The following is a 25,793-nucleotide window of genomic DNA, read 5'->3' as shown; positions in this document are numbered from 1 at the left end:
TGGCAACAAGAAGTCTGGTCCAGTGTTAAAAATTCAACACAGCTCTCCAGCACTTTAACCACCATAATTAGGGGCCTGAGCCAAATCCTGTAGAAGTCAGTGAGAAAACACCCATTGATTTCACTAGACTTTGGATCATGCCGCATATAAGCAGTGTCACTTATTTCATTATCAGAATTTTATCCCAACCTGGACAAATTAATCTTTTTAAAACTATTTAGAATTTGTTCCAACTGACCAGCTTTTGTACTTGTCTAGCAGTTGTTATATTTATTGGTACATATGGAATTTTTATCTTTAAATCAGCTCTATCTACTAGCTAGCTGGTTTATGCTGCCACCATAGATTTATTACATAGATTCACACAGTTTTACGACTAATCCACGCACACAGTGAAACAGTCAAACAGCTGTTTAGACTGTGAGCATGTTTATTCTGGACAATTATAATCAAACATACTCTCTGTGGCTAATGTGATTAGCTGGGCAGCGTTGATTAGGACAGAAGAATGTGAAGAATTCCTCTTTCAGATGTAGCTTGCCGGATTGGTGACTTGTGCGGATTCCCAGGCTTGACGTAACAGTGCACAGAGGGAAAATCTTGCAAGGTATCAAAATGAAGGGGGAGGAGGGGAGGAAAGTTGCTTTAGCTGTATTCTCACTTAATGTTCACTGACACAATGGAACCTAAAGAGGCAACCACAACGTATTAACGTGTTAGAGTTGCAGACCTTTGACTCTTTTATGGTTAATTAGCTTTTAGCTAAAGAATGGCCCGGGGTCATAGAGCTTCCATCAGCCTTGGACTCAAAGCATTGCCCTCTTTCACCCTGGCAATTTACGATGTAATGATGATTGATGGCTAGATGAAAGCATTGGCTCGCGCCTGTCTTCTCCCATTGTGCCGGGGAAGGCCTGTAATGATCTATTGCAGCAGTAGTTTCAGGGGCCATTTTGGTTGATTGTACCCTTAATTACTCCTGGTTCAGGCTTTGGCCAAACTGATTTTAAACTGGCAGGGACTGTCACTGCAGCAGGTTAAAAATCAACCCTGGCTTGAGGCATTTATAAGGCCCCTATTGTCTTAGTATCTAAAGAGCTCCTCCTGGGTGAGATTTCAAATGGCTATCCTTGCTCTGGAGTGAAAGGAGGGAACTATTCCTTCCCTTGTGAGAATGGGAAATGACTGCTATAGACACAGGGCCAAAGTCAGAGAGGATATCTTAGTTAGACTCAGTTGTACCTAGTGGTCAGTCCAGCCCACCATGTGGCATGACCCTCTAAGGGTCCAATAGCAAGATCTATAGAGACCTAAGGGGGACAGAGCTAGAGGGGATGTGGCCCAGGAATAAGCCAGACCCTGCACAGAGGGGTTCAACTAACCAGCTCTGGGTAATGCAGGTAATGCGTGGAGAGCACTGCACCTCTAGGGCCACAAGAGGGCAGGCTGGACAGGTGCATGCCCTACTGACAGAAGCCCATAGACCACTCAGCTACACAGGTCTAAATGGGTCAGGTCTAGCTCTGTGCTAAAGACCCTTTTGCTCAGTCCCTAAGGTCAAGTGGCCCTAGATGGGCATCTCTGGGCATGGGAGACTCCTTGGTTGGTATGGAAGCAGAGTAGGGACACACATTGGGGAGTGCAGCACCAGTGAGGACAGAGTAACATAGAATCATAGAATTGTAGGACTGGAAGGGACCTCGAGAGTCATCTAGTCCAATCCCCTGCGATCATGGTAGGACTAAGCGTTACCTAGACCATCCCGGACGGGTGTTTGTCTAACCTGCTCTTAAAAATCCCCAATGATGGAGATTCCACAACCTCCCTGGGCAGTTTATTCCAGTGCATAACCACTCTGCCGGTTAGGATGTTTTTTCCTAATGTCGCACCTAAACTGCCCTTGCTGCAGTTTAAGCCCATTGCTGCTTGTCCTATCCTCAGAGGTTAAGGAGACCAATTTTTCTCCCTCCTACTTGTAACAACCTTTTATGTACTTGAAAACTGTTATCATGTCCCCTCTCCAGGGGTGAAAGTAATAAGAAACACTTACCTGTACACGGGCCCAGAGCTGGAGGGGGCAGGGCCTTGGGCGGAAGGGGCGGGCCTGGGGGGGGGTAAGCCTCCCCTAGCCAGCCCATCTGCGCTGCCTGGCCTGTGCCACCCATGGCTCCGGTGGCCATTTAAAAGGGCCTGTGGCTCTGGCTACTGCTGCAGTAGTGGTGGTGGTGGCTGGGAGCGCAGGCCCTTTTAAATTGCTGGCCACGGGGCAGGTTCCTACCGGCAGGGCTGCTGACGAGGGGGGCAAAAGGGGCAGCAACGTTAAAGTGCTGCCGTGGCAGCATTTTATAGTTGGCTGCGTATGGACCAGGGCCAGCTTCTTACCGGTACGCCATACTGGCCTGTACCGACCTACTTTCACCCCTGCCCCACTCAGTCTTCTCTTCTCCACACTAAACAAACCCAATTCAATCTGCCCTCATAGGTCATGTTTTCTAGACTTTCTCCAATTTGTCTGAAATGTGGCGCCCAGAACTGGACACAATACTCCCCTTGAGGCCTAATCAGCGCGGAGTAGAGCGGAAGAATTACTTCTTGTGTCTTGTATACAACCCTCCTGCTAATGCACCCCAGAACGACCTTTGCTTTTTTGCCACAAGTACTCCTTTTCTTTTTGCGAAGACAGACTAACACGGCTGTTACTCTGAAAAGTGTTATACTGTTGACTTATATTTAGCTTGTGATCCACTATGACCCCCAGATCCCTTTCCAGAGTACTCCTTCCTAGGCACTCATGTCCCACTTTGTGTGCATGCAACTGATTGTTCCTGCCTCGATGGAGTACTTTGCATTTGTCCTTTTTGAATTTAATCCTATTTATTTCAGACCATTTCTCCAGTTTGTTGAGATCATTTTGAATTGTAATCCTATCCTCCAAAGCACTCACAACCCCTCCCAGCTTGGTATCATCCACGAACTTTATAAGTTCACTCTCTATGTCATTATCTAAATTATTGCTGATGATATTGAACAGAACCTGACCCAGTGCTGATCTCTGTGGGACCACACTCGATATGCCCTTCAAGCTTGAATGTGAACCAGTGATAACTACCCTATGGAAACTGGTTTCCAACCAGTTATGCACCCACCTTATAGTAGCTCCATCTAGGTTGTATTTTGCTAGCTCACGGGCTCTCAAACTTCATTGCACCGTGACCCCCTTCTGACAACAAAAATTACTTCATGACCCAGGGGAGGGGATGGGGGGGCAAAGCTCAAGCCCCGCCACCCTGTGTTGGGGGGCTAAAGCCAAAGCCTGAGCCCCTCCATCCTGACCTTCAGCCCTGGGCAGTGGTGCTTCAACTTTGGCTTCAGCAAGTCTTTGGCTTCAGCAAGTCTAACGCCAGCCCCACTTTGGGGTCCTGACCCACAGTTTGAGAGCCACTGCCCTAGTTTATTTATGATGTGCAGGCTTTGCAGCATAGCGTCTCACCTCTGGGCTAGGCAGATCTGGGTGCTCAGACCCAGGTGCTGATCACCCCAGTTCACTCTGCAATGACATCATCCCCACAGTGGAGCAAGGGACTTGTGCTCGTGCTCTGTAGAGAGCGGCTTTCCACCCAGGGACTATGCTGGCTCTGATGTCTATTCCACAGACCACCGTGCACTTCTGGTTGCACAAACAGTGAGGGCTCAGCACGCTCTGAATGATGCTTTTTTCACCTGGGTTTCACTGGAAGAAAGGAGCAGCTCTGCTTGATTCCATCTAATGCTGCTCTCCACATGGCCCTGTTTGCTGGCAGGCAGTACAGCTGTTTGATGTCCGGAGGAGGCCTATTCTGGCGCTGCTGCATACCTACATTTACAGCTGATGTATTTTAATCCCCACTTGACCTCTAGACCCATTCACTAGAGCTGGGCAGGAAGCGATTTTCCCAGCCCCAAAGAGTCGTTGAGATTCTGAACATTTTTCTCTGAAATCGCAAATTTTCATGAATCAAAAATCTGGAAAAAAAAATTGGATCAGGTCAATCAAAACATTTTATTTTCATAGATTCCATGGCCAGAAGGGACTGGTGTGATCACCTAGTCTGACCTCCTGCCTAACACAGTCCAGAGAACTTCTCCACTATAATTCGTAGAGAAGAACTTTTACAAAACCAGCCAATCTTGATTTAAAAACTTTCCGTGAGGGAGACCCAACCATGACACTTGGTCAATTGCTCCAATTTTGATTTTTCATCTTTTTAGAAAACTTTTCTTTACTACAAATTAACTGAAATTTTGAAACAAAAAGTAATTGTGACCTAAAAAAACCTGAATGTTTCATCCAGAAAAATGTCAAAATGGGATGTTTTGACAATTGGGAACCTTTTTTCCAACATTTATTTGAAATAGGAAATTCGCTGAACCCTTCCCTTGCTTGTGAAAAGTTTGTTTCAATGAATCAGTATTTTCTGATGAAAAATGTTTTGTCAAAAGATTCCTCCTTTACCATTTACTTCATTTCTACCATTTTCACAGTGTTCTGGTGTTTATTTTCTTGTATCTAGCCCTGGCATCCTTTGCATTAAGGGTGTGATTCATCTCTCCAATGAGTTAGGTAAGGCCCTTGATGTCGATACCTATTTGCACTATTGGGCATGTGCTCAGAGCAGGGAATCTGAGAACTAGGAACTCCCGTGTTGTATTTCTGACTCTGGCATGGATTTCTGTCACAGAGGGTGAGTTACCAGTTCTCTGAAACTAATTGATGATGAGGATAACAGTTAATGGGAACTACAAGGAAAATTCACGCCGGTACAGTGTTATTTTGCAGCCTTTGGAAGGATTTAAGTTGTACATTGACCATGGGCTGGTCCTGCACCCAGGGGTGAATTTCACCTGGTATATGCCAATGCCAGCAAGATGGAAGGAACGCTTTAGGAACAGGCAGATTTAGACGATTCATTTTGAACAAACCATCCAAATCTATCCAAGCCTCTTGGCTCTACACTTGGGGATTGGTCCTGCTTTGAGCAGGGGGTTGGACTAGATGACCTCCTGAGGTCCCTTCCAACCCTGATATTCTATGATCTATGATTCTATGATCCTACACAGCACGGCTGGAGATCACACGTGCACAGGACCTTTTGTGGCACTGGTGTGCTGCTCATGGCATGGATGTGTAGAGACAGCCACAAAGTAAAATTAATCCCCAAATGCAAACTTTGTGGATGTGATGGGTTTGACTCCCCTTCCGTGCTGGGGTCCCACTGAACCTGCCTGTCCCACCAGCCTGGGTCCCCGCACTCTGTGCTGCTGTGTCAGGGTCTCAAGTCCCCTTCCAGCACACACACAGGTAGGGACACGCCAAGCTATAGAATCATACAGAGTCTACAGTCAAATCTGTGTGGGAAGGCTGAGCTTGGGGAATTGCCCAGTGCTCTGGTGCACACGCCCTCTGCAGTGTAAAACCAAAATTATATTGTCTTGCGCTATATAGAGAGCTATACAGCATAAGCTCATGAAAATTACCCCCTCCCTCAATGCAGAGGAAGATATGCACAGATTTCCCCACCCCCGCAGTTATGAATTGCACAAACTGGGTTTTGTAATAAAGAACAAGTTTATTAACGACAAGAGGTAAATTTTAAGTGATTATAAGGGATAGCAAACAGATCAAAGCAGATTACTTATTACAAATAAAACAAAACACGCAAACTAAGCCTAATACACTAAAGAATACTGGCTACAAATAATATCTCACCCTAAATGTTGTTTCAAGCAAGGTGCAGAGTTTGTTGAAGGTAAACTGCACTGCTTGCAGCTTAAATCTCCAGGGATTCCTTTTACAGGCTGATCTGTCTCACTGGGGCTCACCCCCTACCTCCCACGGCTTAGTTCCTTTGTTTCTTCTGGTGTTTTCAGCCGTCTTCCTTCTTGGGCAGGGAGGCAATTGAGAAAAGTCAAGAATAACTCACTCCCCAGCCTTAAATAGGATTTACATATGGCGGGAATCTTTTGCTTCCTAGTTTGACCCCCATCCCCTTCCAGTGGAAAAATACCAGCTCAAGATAGTGTCCTGTACCACATGACCCTGCAGTGTCAAAGCAGCATCCCAGGAAGCTTCTCAGGAAGGAGGAAGATTAGTATTTTCAAAGACCCATTGTTCCTCCTAATGGCCCATCCAGGCTGATTGCATACTGTCTGGTGGACATTCCCCAAGTACGCACACAGTTACATAGTCAATATTCCTAACTTCAGATACAGGAATAATACATGCATACAAATTGGATAATCCCATTCAGTAAAACATAGCCTTCCCAATGATACCTCACATGACCCAATACATATCATAATTATGCCATATTCATATAACAATATTTCCATGAAGATTATGGGGCGTAGGGTCACAGTGGAGTTAAGGTGACTTTTGCAAGAACCCCAAACATTTGGAAAAATGAGAATACATAGGTGAGGTGGCCAAATAACCTTAACTCTGCCTTCCCCAGAGGCCAGCTCCCCATCTTCCTTCCTTTGTGGGTTGAGTGGCACAGAGAGAGCAGAGTGAATTTACCATTTTAGCCCCCTCATGTTCAAAAATGGCCAGTTGTTTGACCGCCGTCCAAGAAGACTGGCCCCTGCTGGACTTCATTGGATAAGCTGCCCCTGAGCTCCCCACATGCAGGGCATGTGATTGTGGAGAGCCCTTGTGTGGGGCATGTAGTATGGAGAAAGCGCCTAGTCCCTTTAAATCTTGCTGGTGGAACCTAGACTGATACAATGTGCTCTGTCCCTTTCTAGTGGCTAGACTACATCTAGGGGGCTGTGAGTGCTACTTCCTCACTCTTAACAGGGCTAATTCTTTAGTTCAGGCGACAGTCACATGCTTTTAGAGCAGGAGGTCCTAGGTTCAGCCCCTTTCCCACAACCAAGCAGCGTAACATAAGGTTTCCTTCTGGATCTGCCTGACTATCCAGGCCCATGTATTTGCTCTTCTGTTTCTGAGCTCACAGGGATCTGCTTAGCACCCTCACTTCCTGGGGCTGGCCACGGACCCAGGGCAGGGACACGCTGGTTGAACTGCCGTTAGGTTGGAGAATGTTTCCATTTAAAATGCCATTTTCTGTTAGAGGGTGCTCACATGTGCGTCGCTTTCTCCACATAAAAGAAGGAGCACTTTGATATTTCTCCTTGCGAAATGCATCACCACACATGCGCGCCAAAGTCACACCAGCCCCTGGGCCCCTATATCATTTGATTAGTGACACATGCAGTGATTCTGAAATCTGCTTGCGACTTTATCTGGATGGGCTAAAGAGCAGCTTTCCTTAAATTCCTGTTGATGGCAACAGGGATAAAGGAGAAAGGGCTTTTCCGCCTCCCTGGCCCCCTCTTTTAAAAAAACCCTTCCCCCACACTGTGATATCTTGGAGAAACACTGCTCCATTCTTTGCTCGGCCCCCCTCGCCCCGGCAAGATAGCATCACACTGGCTAGCTAAGGACTCTGGAGATGCTGATCAAATCGCGTTCAATTTCACCAACGGCTGGAGCTGGGACAGGTTAAGAAGCGTTGCCCCGCTCGAGAAGGCGAAGGTGTTTGCTGCCAGGGGAGTGGAAAAGCAACGCTGAGTGAAGATAACGCTGTATTGATTCAATGGCCGCCTTGACGCTGAATTTTTTTGTTTGTTTTTTTCACCAGGCCCGTCTGGCGCAGGCCTGCAAGGTGAAGCCAGAGGAACACGCTTGGCAGTCGGAAAAATATTCCATGAAAATAGGAACATTCAAGGGCAAGAGAGCAGGGGCTGATTGAAACCAGATGAGAACAGCTTGCGAGCACCGCTTCCACACTGTTGAGCGGCTAAGTGTGTGTAAAGCTGCTGGCTTTCCCTATGCTCACAAGACACCCCAGGCTGACCAGACCCTGGGCGGGCCAACCTTTCGTCTCTTTCTAATCTAGCCAGCAAGGAGAGCATTATCAGGTGATCCTGGGCATTGGTTGTGCTCATTCTTGGGAAATCAAAGTGCTAGAAACCTTATTTACTCCGGCTCCTAGGTGCTACCACTATACAAATAATAGATCCTTCTCCTCCTCCTCATCATCATTACAATCATGGCTTGGCCCATAGTTTAGTGGATGCAAATCATGCAAACAATTATTTCACAACACCAAATTGTTCCGCTGTATTTTTGTGGTTGATGAGCTGGCTGTACTGATGTGTTTCGAACTGGGCTGCTTTGCTGCCGGGTTGTTTTATTAGCATGGAAGGGCAGGAGCAAAACATTGTCAAGTTGAGAGAGACAGAATGGGGTAGGATGCCTCTTTAGCCATCAGCTCCAGCCCAGCTCTGGAGCAAGCTGTTGGCAACTGACAGTTATGTAGTGGCCCCTGGGAAATGAATGAATGATCTGCCAGCGAGACAGGGGCTGCACCACAAAACCTGTCACCGTAGCTGGTGTGAAGTGGTTCCTTCTTGTTGGACTCAGCCAAGAGGACAAGGGCCTCCATGGTGACTGAGGGGTGAGACTATTGGGATCGCTCTAGCTTGGCAGGTGGGGCTAGAGGAGAAGCTTCCAGTGCTGCTCATTCGGAGATGTGCTAAGAACTACTGTCCACACTTACCTTGCAATGAGCAATTACGTATACTACAAACTGAGCTGGTTGGTGAGCGAAGGAAATGGAGGAGTGCCTAGCGTGTTGCTTTTGTCAGGGAGCAATGAGCTTCATAGGGAGAACTGAGCTGGCATTGAAGCAACAAGACCTGCCATGGGTGGCACTGAACTGCTAAAGGGAATGGGGTAATCAGCCCGCTCCCCCAGGTAACCTGAAACCTGCATGTCAGTGAGTCCTTGTAACTAGGAAGCAACGTGAGTGCTCCTGAATTTGGGCATCTCCAGAGGGCTCTACAAATGCACGTTAACTTGGACATCTGGGCACCCCTGCTTTTCCTGTCCTGCCTCCCCACAGATCTGTTGCTGCACCTCCAGCCTGCCTCAGGGCACCCCTGCTAGTCTAATCTTGGGGGGGCCCTCACAGCCCTGGTGCTGACCCCGAGTTGTGAGCAGAGAGGCTTCTGTGCTGGGCAGGTGGGACAGTCTCTAAAGCTGGCTGCCCACTGGGCTGGGTAGAGTACAATGCTCTGCCCATGGAGCACTATCCATGGAGCCTCTTGCTACTCGGAGGATGCTTCTTGGACCGTATGGCATGAGCAAGGTGGCACACTTAAGTGAAGTGCTCTGGACTGGCCGATCATAATGGCTCCTTCTGGCCTTAACATCTATGAGAGGAGCAGGAGAGAGGGAGAAGCAGCAGCAGCCGCTGATGGAGTATGGAGAGTGTATCTTGGCTTATAGGGGAGCTCCTTAAAGACTGGCACTGAGACCCGACAGTGAGGTCCATAACGATGAGCTGCAGGGATCATGTCGGCCATTGATACTTTCCCATGAAATAGACTTGCTTTATTCAATCTGACATGGTGAGAACAGAAGCCACTGTGGGGATTCAGGTGGCAAGGCAAAGCCATGACTGTGGGTAGCAAGTTCCCCTATCTCCAGTCCCTTGGTGGAAATACAGAGTGTGGCGAACCAGCGTGGCATTTCTGGAAGCAGACGCTGCAACTTCTGTATCAACAGCGATTTACTGCATTAAGATGCGCTGCAGGGATGTCATACGAGAAAGACGATAACATCTGCCTGTCCCAGTTACTTCCTGAAACCAAGCGGTAGGGCAGGAATTTACCCCAGGGCCCACCGAGAGGGACTTTTCAAGCCCTGCTACAGGATTTCTGGGAACAGAGAGCTAGCCACAGCACCACAGAAACATATCCATTAGGGACGGAAAAGGCTTACTGGGCTATCTAGTTCACTTCCCTGCAGACCTCTAATGCATTGTCCAGAGTTCACCTTAGTTGATTTGTAATGTACTTGTGTGGTTGTGTGCCTATATGTACTGCTGCCCTCTACTGAATAGAATCAGAATTCCTCCACTGTGTGTCATATGCCCTATGCTGCTAACAGCCCATAGGGAGAGTCTCCCCTAGCAATGGAAGGTCAGGGCTGTGGTTTTGGAGCTCCAGGATCTGAGTTATATCCCTGTTCTGGCTGTGACATGCCGAAAGGCCACAGTGTGCTGCACAGAAGTGACTGTGAAGTCCTAGGTGGCTACAGATTTGTTTGGTTGGTGTCAGGAGCAAGGTGTGAACTCCTGTGAAGCCCTGGTAGGAGACTCTGAGTATTGCTAACAGCGAATGGAGATCCTGCTTTAGCTCTAGTGGTAGATGATGAGGCTGTAACTTCTCTCCCCACTGCTATTGTGCAGTTCCATGGGATTGGGGTGTACCATGCAGTGAAAGTGGTGATGCCTAGACAGTCATAGGTTAGGGACAGTCTCCTCCCATGGGGGGAGGGTTTTGTTGAAATGTGGGGGAAGGGATATAAAATCAGGTCTCAGAGACCAGAGAGCTCATTGCAATTTGGAGCAGGAAGGAGACATGGGTGCCCAGCCCCTCTGAAACTCAGGCCCCAGAGTCCCACCCTGGACACTCAAAACTGAGGCATCCAAAATGAGAGTCCTCTTTTGAAAGTGTTGGCCTTAGTCTCTTGGTGCCCCAGTTTCCCCATGTGTAAAACGGGCCTGGCAATACTCACCTGCTCCACAGGGATTAATTAGCGAGGGCACATGCTGAAGAGGTTGAGCATCCTCAGCTGTCACTGACTGCTCACCAGGGCTCTCTGCTGCGCCCCTCCCGCCCCAGTCCTTGCTGCACCCCAGCTCCAATGGCTGAGGGAGGGCTGTTTGGTACATTAACCCCAGCTCAGATGCACGTGAGCGTTCCATAAATGGCTCCCATCCCTCTGAGGCGGGGTGCTGGGGCCACGCCAGGCCAGCCAGGTGGCACCCTCTGTGCTTGTAGTTCCCTAGTGATGAGACATATTTGCGCCAAAGTCGGAGTGACGGTCAATTCCATTTCATTCCATGCTGTCGCTAAACCCAGGAAACAGGAAATCCCCAGCCCATCCTATTCTTTCTTTGTTCTGTCTCTCTCTCGCTCGCAAAACAAGCTTGCCCAACTATGGAAACCGGCTCTTTCCTGTGGGGGCACAAAGCAACGGAACAACTGTGTGCTGGCATAACAAGTGGATCATGCAGATAAGGAAGCACACGCACGTCGCTGGTTCCATTCAGGTACCGTTGACGTCAATGTCAAAGCACCCACTGGTTTCAGGGTGGGCAGGATGGGGTTCAGTTGGAGCAGCTGCTCCTCTCCCTGTGCTGCTACCCACTATATGGATAATGAGTTGCAGGAGGAAGAGGAGGAGGTGTACTCACACATGGGGATGCGCAGCTATTAAGCATGGGCCTTGAAAGGTGAGAAGCTGCAAAGCAGAAAGTACGAGCTCATGTTTCTCAGTAATGGCTTGATGATTCTGGGAGAAGGGCGTTCCCGGGAGGGGTGCTCTGAGTCAGGCCCATTTTCCATTTTCCATTTCTACCAACTTCCCAGGAGACCCAGGCAAGGAGAGACGGGTCAGTTTCATGCTGCTACTCAGTGCTGGGCAGTTATGAAACTAACAAGAATCACATCAGGATCAGGCAGGAGCAACGCCCCCTACACACACCCACACCCTGTAGCATTAAACCTCAGAGCCCAGGGCAGCTGACTCGAGCTCGCTCCAGGGCTAGAACCAGTAATGTAGAAGTTTGGGCTCGGGCTGGAATCCAGGCTCTGAAACCCGCCAAGTGCGGAGGGTCTTGGAGCATAGGCTCCTGCCCAAGTCTGAATGCCAGCGCTGCTATTTTTAGACTGGCGAGCCTCAGTCAGTCGACCTGCACGCTGAGGCCCACTGCCATGGGTTTTTGTTTTCTTTTGCTGTGTAGACGTCCCCTTGGGGCCCTGGCTCTGCTGCAGCCCGCCAGGCTGGCAGTCAGGGATCTCAGGGAGTACATTTCATTTTCAAACACCATGTGTCGGTGAGATTTCAGTTCCGGGACAATTTTTAAGTTTTTGGCTTTTCATCCCAATTCAGGACAGAAAGTGCGACAATCTTCACATTGCTGAAATTCGGTTTCCCAGCCAGCTTTTTTGCTGACCCCAAACAATCCAAAATAATGAGTTTGGCACCCCAGATCACGAGACTGGCCTGAGATTGTTTTGGGGTCTTTTTATTTATTTTCCAGATTCTGTGCTTTTAGGGTGCCCTGCGGGCTCACACTGTCATTATTTTCTATGCAACCAAGAGGGCGAGAACTTTTTTTTTAAGTGAAAGTGAGATTCTTATAATGTTCACATGATTACAGGCCTGGGGCTTGCAGAAACAAAGCAATAATTGCAAGACAGATGAAAAAAATCCCAGGCCTTGTCAACACCACAAGACTGAGGTGGATCAAGAAAGCTATGTGGGAGTTCAGGTGCACAAACACAAGCACACCCTTAGGTCATGGGGCAGTTACGGGCCACACTATGCCCTGACTTCAGGACTCTCTGCCTCTCTTGACCAAGCCAGGTACCTACATCACAGCCATTAGGGGACTCTGTGGCTTTGCAGCAGATGTTCTCTGCAAGAACGTCTGGGTGGCAAGTGAGTAGAATGCCTCCTGGTGCTCCCCCTGCAATGTGCCTTACTATTGGAAGTATGCAACTGGCACGAGCTAGCCCTTTCTTTGTGACAGGTGCTTTATGTTCTTCTGCGTGTCTCACCCTGTGCATAGAGCAAACCACCACTTTCAGACAAAATGCCCTTTATTTTAGAGTAGGAGAACAACCAAGCAAGAAAGAACAAAAGTAAAGTCTCCAGGAGAGAGCACAGTGTGTGTGTGTTTCCTCTGACAGGCTTTACTGAGTTGCGATCACAAGGAGCGTGCTTAGAACTGGAAAGGTTCAGGACCCAACTTTTCCTTAAATCGGGTGCAGTGTCCTTGTTTTTAGCAGGAAAGTAAACAGAATCTGATCCATCTGGTTGCATGCCTCACTCTCAAAAGCACAGTGACAAAGGCTACACCTGTTCTAGCACCAGCAATGGATTCGCACAAAGAGATGAATGTGACAGAGGCTGGTGCAATATATGCCACTTGCCAGGATCTGGCCCTATCCCGATTTGTTAACGCCCCCAGGACCACTGCACAGTCATGGTTATGAAAGTGATGTCATGACTGTCAGAACCAGGGCTCTAATGAATCAGCAGCTAGGAATGGGGTCACCAGGTGGGCAGCCCATTTTAAAGGACATGAGGCTAGATCCTCAGCTGTGGATGAGATACACTCAGAAGGACAAAGGAGGGTCCCCTGAGCCTGGAACCACACTGGTCCTCAGAGTGCCAGGCCTCAACGGGCCAGTCCTGCAGCCACAAACTGGATGGGCCAAGTATGCCACAGCCCCATCCTCTACGACGGGGGATCCGCCACAGGGAAAAGCAGCCAGCTTAGGGCCTTTTCATTCTTGCTCCTCTTCTCCCTACTTCCCAAGCACCGTGCCTCTCTCCTAGATCCTAAAAGACTGGGTCCTCCACTCAGGGTTATTGGCAGTGGTAGCTGGAGACGCCAGCCTAGATTAGGGCCCCATTGCCTTAGGTGCTGCACACAGAAAAAATAAGAGACAAGCCCGGCCTGAAGGAGTGTATAGCGTACATAGACAAGACAGAAAAAGGTGGGAGAGGAAATCGCAGGGAAAATGAGGTCCCCAAAGTCACTGAGAGGTCAGTGGCAGAGCCGTGAAAAGAACCCAGGGCTCCTGATGCCCGTTTCACTGCTTGAGCCACCACACCAAGCCCAGGGCAGTGACACCCCTCTCCCAACTTTGGTCCCTCTCCTCTTCCTCTGAGCTTCACCGTCACCACCTCCTCCTCCCCACCCCCCCGTCATTGTGGGCATGATCTGGGACAAGGGTGTCGGAATCTTTGTAGACCTGGGGGAGCTACCTGTGCTGGAACTGAGGTGGGGGCAAGCCCCCACTTTTTAACGTGGGTGTAGTTTGGGGGTTAAGGGGTGGCATTACCCCCCCCATGCTGTAAGCCTTGGGCTGCACTTTGTGGCAGCGTTGCACCATCCCATGCCCCCCCCAAATTATGCCCATGTTAAAAGGGGGGGCTTGGCCCCCTGGCCTCCACCCATTCGTGGCTCCTCAGTCTCCTGCAGTCTGTGGGGGCCAGCACTTGACGGGGAGGATGCTGAGCCGTCTGAGGAGCCAGCAGCAGGGGAAACGGGCAAATGGAACATCCAAGGGTTGGGGGGGGGGAGGGGTGAGGGTGGAAATCAGGCTACTGCCTAAGCCGGCACTGGTGTCCCCAGAGCTGCCAGGCCCCAGGAAGCGCCTTCTCCCCCGCTCCCTGGCTGTTGTGCCTGCCACGCAGCCTGTCATATCTCTCCGCTTCCCAGACCGATTCGCTCAGCAGAGGACCTGGGCACTGACTGAGCCAGGGGCTGGAAGTCCTGGCTGATTGCTCTAGGAAGGAGGTGCAGTGATTTGGGTACTAGCCTGGTGCTTGAAGACCTGGGTTCAATTCTCTGCTCTGCCACAGACTCCCTGTGTCACCATGACCACATCACTTAGCCTTTGTTCCCTCGGCGGACTAGGGGCACAGTTGTCATGGCACTAGGGGCCCCAGAAGCAGGTCAGCTAGTTAGCTGTAGCCATGAAGGGCAAACATTTAACTCCTGGCCAGTGTCCATTCTGGGGCTGAATGAGGCCTCCCTGCTTGTAGGTTGGCTGCCCCCCTGGCACTTTCCATTAACCTCCAAGCCGATGTTTCCCTGGGAGGGGGCAGGGCAGGCTGAGCCCCACATGCTCCCTGGACCCTGTGGTAATCTTCTTCCTCTTGTCCACCATGGGCCAGTCGGGTTATTCTGCAACTGACACCGTCTGGAAGGGGCGTCGGGGAGGACAGCGAGTGAGAAGCCCGCGGTACCTTGACTCTCACCCCACGCACGAACCACAAAAAATAATCAGCCATTGGGCTTCAAGGCAGCACATCCCAATGTCAATATTGACACTTTGCAGTGCATAAAGTAGCTATTGAGAGATGACGAGGAGGGGGAACAGATCCAGTTGCCAGGCACGTGACTAGACACCATGGGGGCTCAATCTCCTCTCCCTTAAACTGTGGCAAACTGCCTGACTTTAGTGTCGAGACTCCAGCCCAACACCAGGGTTAGGGAGAGCAGAATCAAGAGCCAGCACTGCCCTAATACTCTAGATCTGTCACATACAGGACATGGGCTTTATCCCAGCTGGTGCAAATCAGCCATAGCTCTATGCAAGTCAATGAGCCAGATCCTGGTAGTGACTTGGGTGCCCAGTCACACCAGCTGAGGCCCTGTGTGCAAATAGTCCAAATTCCTGAGCCTTTTCTTTTGTTAAAACAGACTGTGGTTCAGTGTGGACCCCTGGTGCAACCACGTTCAGCTCTCCCTTTTGTTCTGATGCATTGTACAAAAGTGTCCTTCTTTGTTTTATTGGGCTGAGGGGTGGGGGGTGGGGGGCAGCAGAGGAGCATGTTTTGGGGGGGGACAACGTAGTTAAAGGCCAACATTAAAATGTCACATAGCAATTAAAAAATACAGAGCCGCTGTGCTGTTTGACGATGTTTTTCCACATATGCCAGCCAGGCGATCGCTGGCATTCCCGACCTTAGGAAAAACAGGATCCCCCCTCGTCTCCTGTACTGCTGAGAGCCCCGCTTTCAAACAAAGCGCTCAGGACCACCTGCGCACACAGGCTGCGATATTGATCGCCCCAAAGTCGTGCATCTATTTATTGTGACAAATTCGGAGGGGGGAAGGAAGCAAAATATTTGATTAACTCAGTAATGAGCAGTTTCCACTGTTGGTGCAGCGCATGATAATATGAAACGAACAGCGGCCCATTGTTTGAGAGCAGAAGGAAGCCCTGTGTGGGATCGCTGCTGGATTCTATACATCACAGATGGAAGAGGGGGGGAACGAGACCCTGGAATTTCTTTTTGTGGTTCCTTTACTGTTTTATTGGCCATGTGAACAGGTCAGCGAGTCACACGCTTGCTGCAGCACAGACAATCCGTCAGGGCCGGTAGGCGACGTGTGTATGTTGAAAGTTTAATGGGGGCCCTGATGTTAAGCTAACAACATTTTCAAACAGTGGCTAACAAAAAACAGGGATCAGGGAGGCTGCGCTGGGTGCCAAGATGTTTGTTTTAATACTAACGAGGGCCAGCATCAGGCAATAAAAAAGGAGGGGCGGGGGGAAATAATCTCTTCTCCAAGCGCAGAAAGCCGTGCAGCTTAATACACTTAAAACATGCACGGTTCAATGAAAGATGGGCTTAGGGAAAGGGAAAAGAAAATCCAGGAACGTAGGTCCGAAAGACGTGACTAGGAACCCAGGAGTCCCTGTAACACATGTTGTGAAGGGGAGCTAAATGGTCCTTCGTCTGGCATAGTATTTATTACTAGGAGTAAGGCCCAGAGCCACAAAGGTATTTAGGCACACAACTTCTGTTGAGATCAATGGGAGTTTCAGACTCCAGTGCTAAGGTTTCAAGAAACACTGGAAGTGGGTAGGCCAGAGTGCCACGGGGTACAGGACAATAGAATGAGTCAACATGAATGGCACCTGGGGGTGAGATCAGGCCCTGGGAAGAGCCCTGTGACTAGCTCCATAAGCATGGTGCTGTATGACCTGCCCCTGCACTGTGATATGTAGGAGAGGACACCTGTGCCCATGCAGAGCCCCCACTGTCACACCAGCACTATTGCACATGTAGGCCTGCAGCTGGGAAAGAGCATGAACAGATCAGAGTCAGAACACTGGGCGGGGGCTCAAGACAGCTGGGTTCTCTTCCCAGCCCTGCCACTGATTCACAGCAGGGCCTTGGCTAATCACTTACCCCACACTGAGATGGGAGTTACGTACACACACAACATGGGCAACGACTGTTTACTGTGTCCAGTTCTGGGCGCCACATTTCAGGAACAATGTGAACAAATTGGAAAAAAGCCAGAGAAGAGCCACAAAAACGATGAGAGGTCTAGAAAACAAGGTGTATGAGGGAAGATTGAAAAAACTGGGTTTGTTTAGTCTGGAGAAGAGGACGAGGCTGAGAGGGGACCTGATAACAGTTTTCAAGTATATAAAAGGTTGTTACAAGGAGGAGGAAGAAAAATTATTCTTCTTAACCTCTGAGGGTGGTTAAGCACGGGAATAAATTGCCAAGGGAGGTTGTGGAATCTCCATCATTGAAGATTTTTAAGAGCAGGTTAGACAAACAGCTGTCAGGGAGGGTCTAGATCAGAGGTCCTCAAACTGTGGTCCGCGGACTAGCTCCATTCAGGTGGTCCGCAGATAGTTCCCTTAAGGTGAGTGCCTGGGTGGCCACAAACCAGAGAATGAAGGGCCACCCACCTAATTAGGGGAGCCGTGCAGGCGCGGCTCCCCTAATTAGGTACCTGGATCCTGGAGAAGATGCACATGTAAGGTGAGGTGGTGGCCTTGGGGGGAATAGGGTGTAGGTAGGAGGAGGCAGTGGGGTGAGAAGAGGGGGTGGGGGGAATTTGGGACATGCAGGGCTGCGGCAGCCACGGAAAGGCGACTTTCCCCAGCTCCAAGGCTGTGGCTGCCGGGGAGAGATGGCCCTCCTTCCCAGCCCCAGCACTGTGGTGGCAGGAGAGACCCCCCTCCTTCCCAGCCCCAGCTCAGGGGCTGCTGCTGCGGGGGAGAGAAGGAGAGATCCTCCCCTCCTTCCCAGCCCCAGCAGGGGAGAGAGGGAGAGACCCCCGCTCCTTCCCAGCCCAGCTCAGGGGCTGCCATGGCAAGGGAGAGAGGGCACATCCATCCCATTAGAAAGGTAAGACTGTGTGCTTTTATTTGTAGAACAAAAAAATGTTAATTATTAGTAACGTTTTTTTTTTGTATAGCACTTTTATCCAAAGCGCTTTACAATAGTTAGCTAATGGTACAAACAACATTTGGAAAGATCATTAAGTGGTCCGCCAAGACCCTCAGCGATTTTTAAGTGGTTTGTGAAAAAAAAAGTTTGAGAATCACTGGTCTAGAAAATACATAGTTCTGGCTTGAGTACAAGGGTCTGGACTAGATGACTTCTCGAGGATCCTTCTGGTCCTACAATTCTATGTTAAATAACAGAGCCCAGAACTGATCCCTGAGTCAACAGTGTGCCCTTGTTGCCAAGAAGGCCAATGGCATTTTGGGATGTATAAGTAGGGGCATTGCCAGCAGATCGAGGGATGTGATCGTTCCCCTCTATTTGACATTGGTGAGGCCTCCTCTGGAGTACTGTGTCCAGTTTTGGGCCCCACACTACAAGAAGGATGTGGAAAAATTGGAGAGAGCCCAGCGAAGGGCAACAAAAATGATTAGGGGTCTGGAACACATGACTTATGAGGAGAGGCTGAGGGAACTGGGATTGTTTAGTCTGCAGAAGAGAAGAATGAGGGGGGATTTGATAGCTGCTTTCAACAACCTGAGAGGTGGTTCCAAAGAGGATGGTTCTAGACAATTCTCAGTGGTAGAAGATGACAGGACAAGGAGTAATGGTCTCAAGTTGCAGTGGGGGATGTTCAGGTTGGATATCAGGAAAAACTTTTTCACTAGGAGGGTGGTGAAACACTGGAATGCGTTACCTAGGGAGGTGGTAGAATCTCCTTCCTTAGAAGTTTTTAAGGTCAGGCTTGACAAAGCCCTGGCTGGGATGATTTAATTGGGGATTGGTCCTGCTTTGAGCAGGGGGTTGGACTAGATGACCTCCTGAGGTCCCTTCCAACCCTGATATTCTATGATTCTATGATCCCTGTGGGACCCCACTAGAAACAGATCTGCTCAATGAGGATTCCCCATTTACAATTACATTTTGAGACCTATCATTTTCCCAGTTTTTAATCCATTTAATGTGTGCCGTGTTAGTTTTATATCATTCTAGTTTTTTAATCAAAATGTCTTGCGGCACCAGTCAAACGCCTTGCAGAGGTGTAGATAGACCAACACTGTTACCTTAATCAACCAAACCTGCAATTTCATAAAAAAAAGATATCAGGTTAGTTTCATAGGATCTACTTTGCATAAACCCATGTTGATTTGCATTAATTACAGTACCCTCCTCTAGTTCATTATTAATATTTTTAGTTCATTAGAAGATAAGCCTGTCTGCCTTTCCATAGGCAAGAGATGTATTTGCTGCTCCTCTCAGACACTGGAAAATGGAAAAACACCTTCTGATTTGCCTTTTTGTTAAAAGCAGAGCGCTTAAAATTTGAAACATTGCACAAGGCCAAATCCCCTGTGCTAATGCAGCAGCCTAGAAAATATAACAAAAGCCGATAATAAAGGTGTTCTTTATGTAAAACCTTAAGGTCCTGATTTTGATCCCACATGCATCTATTTTGAACCACTGTGTAAATGCAGTGGAGTTAGGGTTTTAAATATCTTTGAGGTCCTAGGCCTTAGTCCTGATTTTCACCAAGCTGAGAGAAAGCAATTTCAACCCTGGCCTTTCTCTCTCCCTCCAGTGCAGTTCTTTAGTGTCTCTCTCTGTTTATTTTTCAAAATCGAAGACACAGACACAGCCCATATAAGCTAGAATGAGTTGCTTGAGGAGTTTCATGGTAAGCATCGGTGGAGAGGTTTCATGGTGGGCATGAATGGCTCCGTATGAGTGATAAAATGTCCGTCTATCAGAACCCAAATGCAAGCTCTACGTGCTTCCAGGCAAGCAAAGGCTCCAAAGCACAGAAAGATTTGCAGCCTTGCTCTGTTGTTTTTGTGGGAGTTACAATACCACAAATTACGGGAAACCAGAGGAAAACATGGAAGTCACCCACTGAAAGCACCGTTGCATATTTTTGCTCATTTTTTGGGCTAGGATTTGTGGGGAAGCCTGGGGTGGGAATTCAAACCTGAAACCTGACCCACTATGGCCTGTAACTCTAATTCTGGCTAAAAGCCTTCATGTGTAGACCTTGGTGAAGGTACTGTACTTTGGATGCGCCCAAGCTCTGCCACAATGCTCGCTTGAATTTTATGGTCCAGTTTTAAAAATACAGGGCCAGATCCTCAGCTGTTGTAAATCACCGCAACTCCACTAAAGACCAGTGAGCTGCACTGATTTACCTGCTGAGGGTCCAGCGGATCTCTCTGACCCTCTCGTATCTCAGCACTGAACATGTGCTAGAGCAGGGGTGGCCAACCTGAGCCTGAGAAGGAGCCACAATTTACCAAGGTACCTCACCAAAGAGCCACAATAATATGTCAGCAGCCCCCATCAGCACCCCCACCCCGCTCCCAGTGCCTCCCGCCCAGCCGATCAGCGCCTCCCTCCCCCTCCCTGCACCTCCTGATCAGCTGTTTCGTGCTGTGCATGAGGCTCTGGTGGGGAGGGGGAGGAGCGAGGGCACGGCAGGCTCAGGGGAGGGGGCGGGAAGGGGTGGAGCGGGGGTGGGGCCTGTGGCAGAGCCAGGGGTTGAGCAGTGAGCACCCCCCGGCCCACTGGAAAGTTGGTGTCTGTAGCTCCAACCCTGGAGTCGGTGCCTTTACAAGGAGCCGCAAATTAACTTCTGAAGAGCCGCAGGTGGCTCCGGAGCTATAGAAAAACAGTGGGGTGGCTCCAGAAGAGAGAGTCAATTTTCTGTCCCGATCTCTGAGCTAATTGTGGTTTCTACCCTGAATGCGCTGCTGGGTTTCCTAGGATTCTAGTGCTTCGCCAAATGCTTTATAGAAGAGGGGATTCCCGTAGCATGAGCCAAAGGTGGTGAGAGGGGAGGGTGGCTCCTGATCCCCTTTGCGAGGTTGTTTCTGATTGCTGGGCTTGCAGGGAGGAAAGCACTTGCTCTGGCTCCCTTCGGGCAATCCCTGGGCTGCCAGCGTGTTGGAGGCCCGGCGTTGCTCTGGCAGGTTCCGGGCAGAGAGGTGGTTTTTGAGATCATTTGGGCCTATCCCATTGTGGGCTTCGATGATCCGTATCAGAACCTTGACATGGATCCTGTAGTGAGAAGGGAGCCAGCAGAGGCTGGAGATCACTGGTGTAATATGCTCCCAATGGCTCATGATGCTAAGGAGATGGGCTTCTGCTTTCTTTGCCTAGAGCTAGGCAGACAGAATTACAATAGCGCTTCCTGAAGGTGACATGCCAGAGATGACTGAAGAGCAGCTTCTTCCTAGCAAGGGATGGGTGAGCTTACTTCTGGTACTCTGTTGCTGTGACTGCGTCCGATGGCAATAATATGGCTGGCATGACCTCAGGGCAGCGCCATTGAAATAAGTCATCAGGAGAACTCCCAACCAGACGGGCAGAAGACTGAACCGATAGCTTCAATCCTATTTCCCCCTCTCACCTGCTTTCTATGTGCTGAACCCAGAATACGCACAGCAATGCTTACTAAAGCCTTGTCCTCCACACTGCAGCCGGTTGGGGCTGAATCGGATTTCAGGAGTGAAAGAGGTCTGCAGCTGTTTAGCCTTTGGCTAGGAAATCTCCATGTGCGGTTGGCTTTTCAGTCCTTGGCGTTGCTCCCTCGGAGTCAGTCCTTGACTGATGCTCTGCTGCTAGGAGATGCTGAATTTTGGAAGTGTTGAACTGAGATTCTCACCTCTCATCAGGACCCTAGTGCGGTTCTTTTGCAACCGTCAGGGAATTAACCTCACTCTCCTACCTGAATTCAACCCCCCTCCTTAAAACTTGCCTCTGCTCTGATGCCTCCAAAAAACTCAACAGTAATTAGGCTGCTGGTGTGCTAAGGCCGCTGCTTGTCATGCTGACCAATAATGTCTCATTGTTTCCTTGTGCTCACCATCTGTCTGTTTCCATCTCTTGTCTCACAGCATTGCCAACTCTTCCGGTTTTGTCACAGGTCTAGGGATATTCAGTATTTTTCCTAAAGCCTCAACTGCTGGAATAGAGATATTCCTCTTCTTCTCATGCACTCACTGTGAGCAATAACTGCAGTTCTTGAGATGCGTCCCCCGACAGGTGCTCCAGGTGTGCATGCGACTCTCCAGCCCTTGATGGGAGATTTTCTGCCTGCGCGCCTTGTACCAGATACCAAGGCTATACAGGGATGTGTGTGCAAACTGCCCTCGTTGCCTTCATCCCATAGCAGTCCAAAGCAAAAGGGAAGGAGGGGTGGTAGCGGAGCATGCAGGGGGACACACACATCTCAACAAAGTGCGGTTTCTGCCAAAGCGAATAACCTCGTCTTCTTCGCATACAGGCCCTACACATCTCAGGTACTGGCACATTCGTAAGCGATGCTGTAGATGTTGCCTGTGATCTGAGCGAATGTGCTATCACCCTTGAGGGTGGGGGAGGGTGGAACACCTGCAGCATCCTAACAAGGGATAATACAGCCAGTTATCTATCTGGATAGTCTCTGAGCAGAGATCATGGACCTCTTGGATCTATCTGCGAAGGAGATGAAGAGCCGAAGTGGATTACAAAATTCCTTGGTCCTATCTAAGTAGAAAGCCAAGGCCTTTGAACATCCAGGGTATGAAAACAGAACTCCTGCAGGGAGCTATGTGGCTTCAGAAAAGAAACAAAACGAAACACTGGCAGATGAATGGATTGATTAAGGTGGAACTCCAATAGAACCTTAGGTAAGAATTTATGGTGTGGACTTTCAGACACTTTGTCTTTGAAGAATACTGTGAAGGGTGGATCCACCATCCAGGCACCAATCTCCCTGATCCTACTGTCAGTCCAGCATGATGGCTACTAAAAAGGCCATCTTCGTGGCTAAATGGAGCAGAGAACATGTTGCCATAGGTTTAAATGGAGGTCTCATAAGGTAACTGAGTACCAAGTTGAGGTCCCAGGTTGGGGTAGGGTCTCTAATCTGGGGATGGAGATTCTTCTAACCCTTACTAAATCTAGATACCGGGTGAAAAAATATGGAGAATGAAAGGCCGATATTGTGACTAGAAGGACCATAAGTGAACTAATTGATAACCAGCCTGATTTCTTCAGAATGAATAGGTAACCTAGCATAACTGAAAGTGGCACTGATTCAGGCAGGAGGCAGAGACCAACTTGAATGGGAGCTAGATGCTAATAGTCCTGTGTGAAGTGTCTGCTGAGGACATCGGCTGTGGTGTTCTGAATACCTGGGAAGTAGATGCCTGAAATTTGGATCTGATAAGCTATGCACCAGTTCCATAGTTTCATAGCTTCGGCACTCAGGGAGGGGGATTTTGCTTCTCCCTGCTTGTTGTTATAGAACATGCAGGATACATTGTCTGTCATGACCCTGATTGATTTGCCCCTGATGAGGAGTTGGAAATGAAGGCAAGCATTCCTGACAGCCCTGAGCTCCAACAGATTGATGTGGAGACTGGTTTGAAATTCACCAGACCACCGGTACCAATGAGCAGCCCAAAGGTCCCAGTATGGCTATTGGGAGGGAGGCTTAAGGGAGTGGGGGTGGCATGCAGAGTTGGGTCCACTACCCTTGATGATGAGTGTGATCTTCCCTGTGACTGTCAAAGGACATGTTCCTGAAGGGACACATCTGAGAACCCTGAACAGAAATAGAACAGACTGTCCAGAAGTCCCCTTCATCCTCCTCAATATTGTCCGATGGAGGAGCACCTGCAGAAAAGGGTGAAGAGTCCTGCAGTCCTAGGGATGACGGTGGTCTGGAGATTGGGGTCTCAGTACTAAGAGATGCTTGGTATCCAAGAGGAGTGAGGACTCTGGTTTGTCTGTTACACACAGGCCTCTTGTGTCACCGAGTAGGAGATCTGTACTGTTATGGCAGTCAAGGCTGTGGTAGTCGGAGCTGATGGTAGTATCGATGCTGGGCACGCTGATGTCACCTCCACCCCACTCTGGAACCCACATGGGGTATCATCAGACAACTACAACCCACACTTGATGGGGACCCCATCCTGAAAGAAATCTTTCCTGAACTCCCTCTTCTGGCCTTCAAACAACCCTCCAGCCACATCATCAGGTGCAAGCTCCCCACAGACCAGGACACACCAACTCACAGCAGCACCACACCCTGCCAGAACAACGGATGCAAAACCTGTAAACATATCTCCACTGCTACAATGATCAACACCCACCAAACATGCCTTTTAAGATCCGTGGATTTTACATATGCTTATCATGACATGGTGTACCTTATCCGGTGCACTAAATGCCCCAATAGCAACTATGTGGATGAAACCTGACAATCACAATGCTCTTGAATGAACTCACAGAGGAAAATTATAAAAGACAAAAACACCCCATCACCGGTTGGTGGAACATGTCTCACAAAGCAACCACTCTACATCTGACCTCTCAATCCTCATCCTCTGGACTGCATGCTTTCAAAAGACAAGCCTGGGAGCTGAAAATCATACCTTTGGTAGACACTAAAAATCATGGTTTTAATAAAGACACTGGATTTATGGTTTATTACAACAATCTGTAACCCACTACCCTCCCTTTTGGTCCTATAATTACAGGGATATTAACAGGCCCCTTTACCTTGAATGGGGCCTTAGTTTAGTGTAAGTAGTTAGCAAATATTCTATCTGTTTGATCTTGTATTTAGCTGTGACTTTGAGTACCTTTCCCAGACCTGAGAAAGAGCTCTGTGTAGCTCGAAAGCTGTCTCTCTCACCAACAGAAGTTGATCCAATAAAAAATATCATCTCACCCACCTTGACTCTAACTAAACTTAAACAACTTTAGTAAAGTAGAATACAAGATAGAGTGTCCACCTTGAGCATGCCTGAGCTAAGGCTCCATCTATGGCTGAGGCGGTTGAGAAGGAACTGAGGGTGGTTTGCCCATGCATCTCTCTATAGCATCCCTCTATAGCATAGGGTGCATGCATAGGCCAGACACTGCTAATGGAAAAATCTCTGATCAAGGGCTTGAGAAGCACATGCACAGCTGAAGTGGAGCACCTATGGGGACACTATTTGAAGAACAACCTCAAGTTATATTTTTTTATGAAAAAGGAAGTTTCTAGTTCATATGGTTGAGAAGAAAGCTCTTGAAAAGCTGGTCAGAACATTTTCAATGAGCTGTGATTTCACTGAAATATGCTGTTGCATCAAAGTCGAAACATGTCATGGAGTCATACCAATTATGACAATAGTTTTTGACTAGAAGGTTTCTGAAGTCCAGGACTCATCAGACCAGAGCGAGAGATGAAATGATCTTTTTGATCAGAAACCAGATGTTTCAACGCAATTCTGTTTTGCAAAAACATGTAAAAGTTTTTCGGTTTTGTTCCAATGAGGAATGAAAACAAATTTTGAAACCACAAAACTTTTGCTGAAATGGAATTTCCATCCTCTGCACAGCTCCATTGAAAACTTGACCCTAGTGCAACAGTTCTCAACCCTGGGGGACTGTGAGCAGGTTTCGGGGGGGGGGGCAGGGAGGGGTGTCCACCAAATAAACCAGAGAACAAGGCCGACGTTAGACTCACTAGGGCCCAGAGCAGAAAGCCAAAGCCCGACCCCTGCCGCCCGGGGCAGATGCTAAAGCCTGAACAACTTAGCTTTGTGGGGCACCCTCTGGAGTGGGGCCCCGGGCAATGGCCCTGCTTGCTACCCCCTAACGCCAGCTCTGGCTTTTAAACTACCTGATATGCAGAAAAACAGCTGTTGTATCACAGGTGGGCTGTGAAGTTTTTATAGCATATTGGTGGGGCATCAGAAAGAAAGAAGTTGAGAACCCCTGCTGTAGTGCACCCTAAAGGCTCAGGAACTGTAAAACAAGTAAAAAGAGCCCAACATTTGTTACTTGGCTTTAAAAAAATCACAAGATCTTAAAAAAAACAACAACTCATAATTCTTTTTGTGGTTTGACATTTGATTTTTGAATGTTTTGG

Source organism: Eretmochelys imbricata, chromosome 7, assembly GCF_965152235.1.
Source record: "Eretmochelys imbricata isolate rEreImb1 chromosome 7, rEreImb1.hap1, whole genome shotgun sequence".
NCBI lineage: Eukaryota > Metazoa > Chordata > Testudines > Cheloniidae > Eretmochelys > Eretmochelys imbricata.
The sequence above is the reverse complement of the archived record's forward strand: the minus strand, read 5'-3'. Positions refer to the sequence as shown.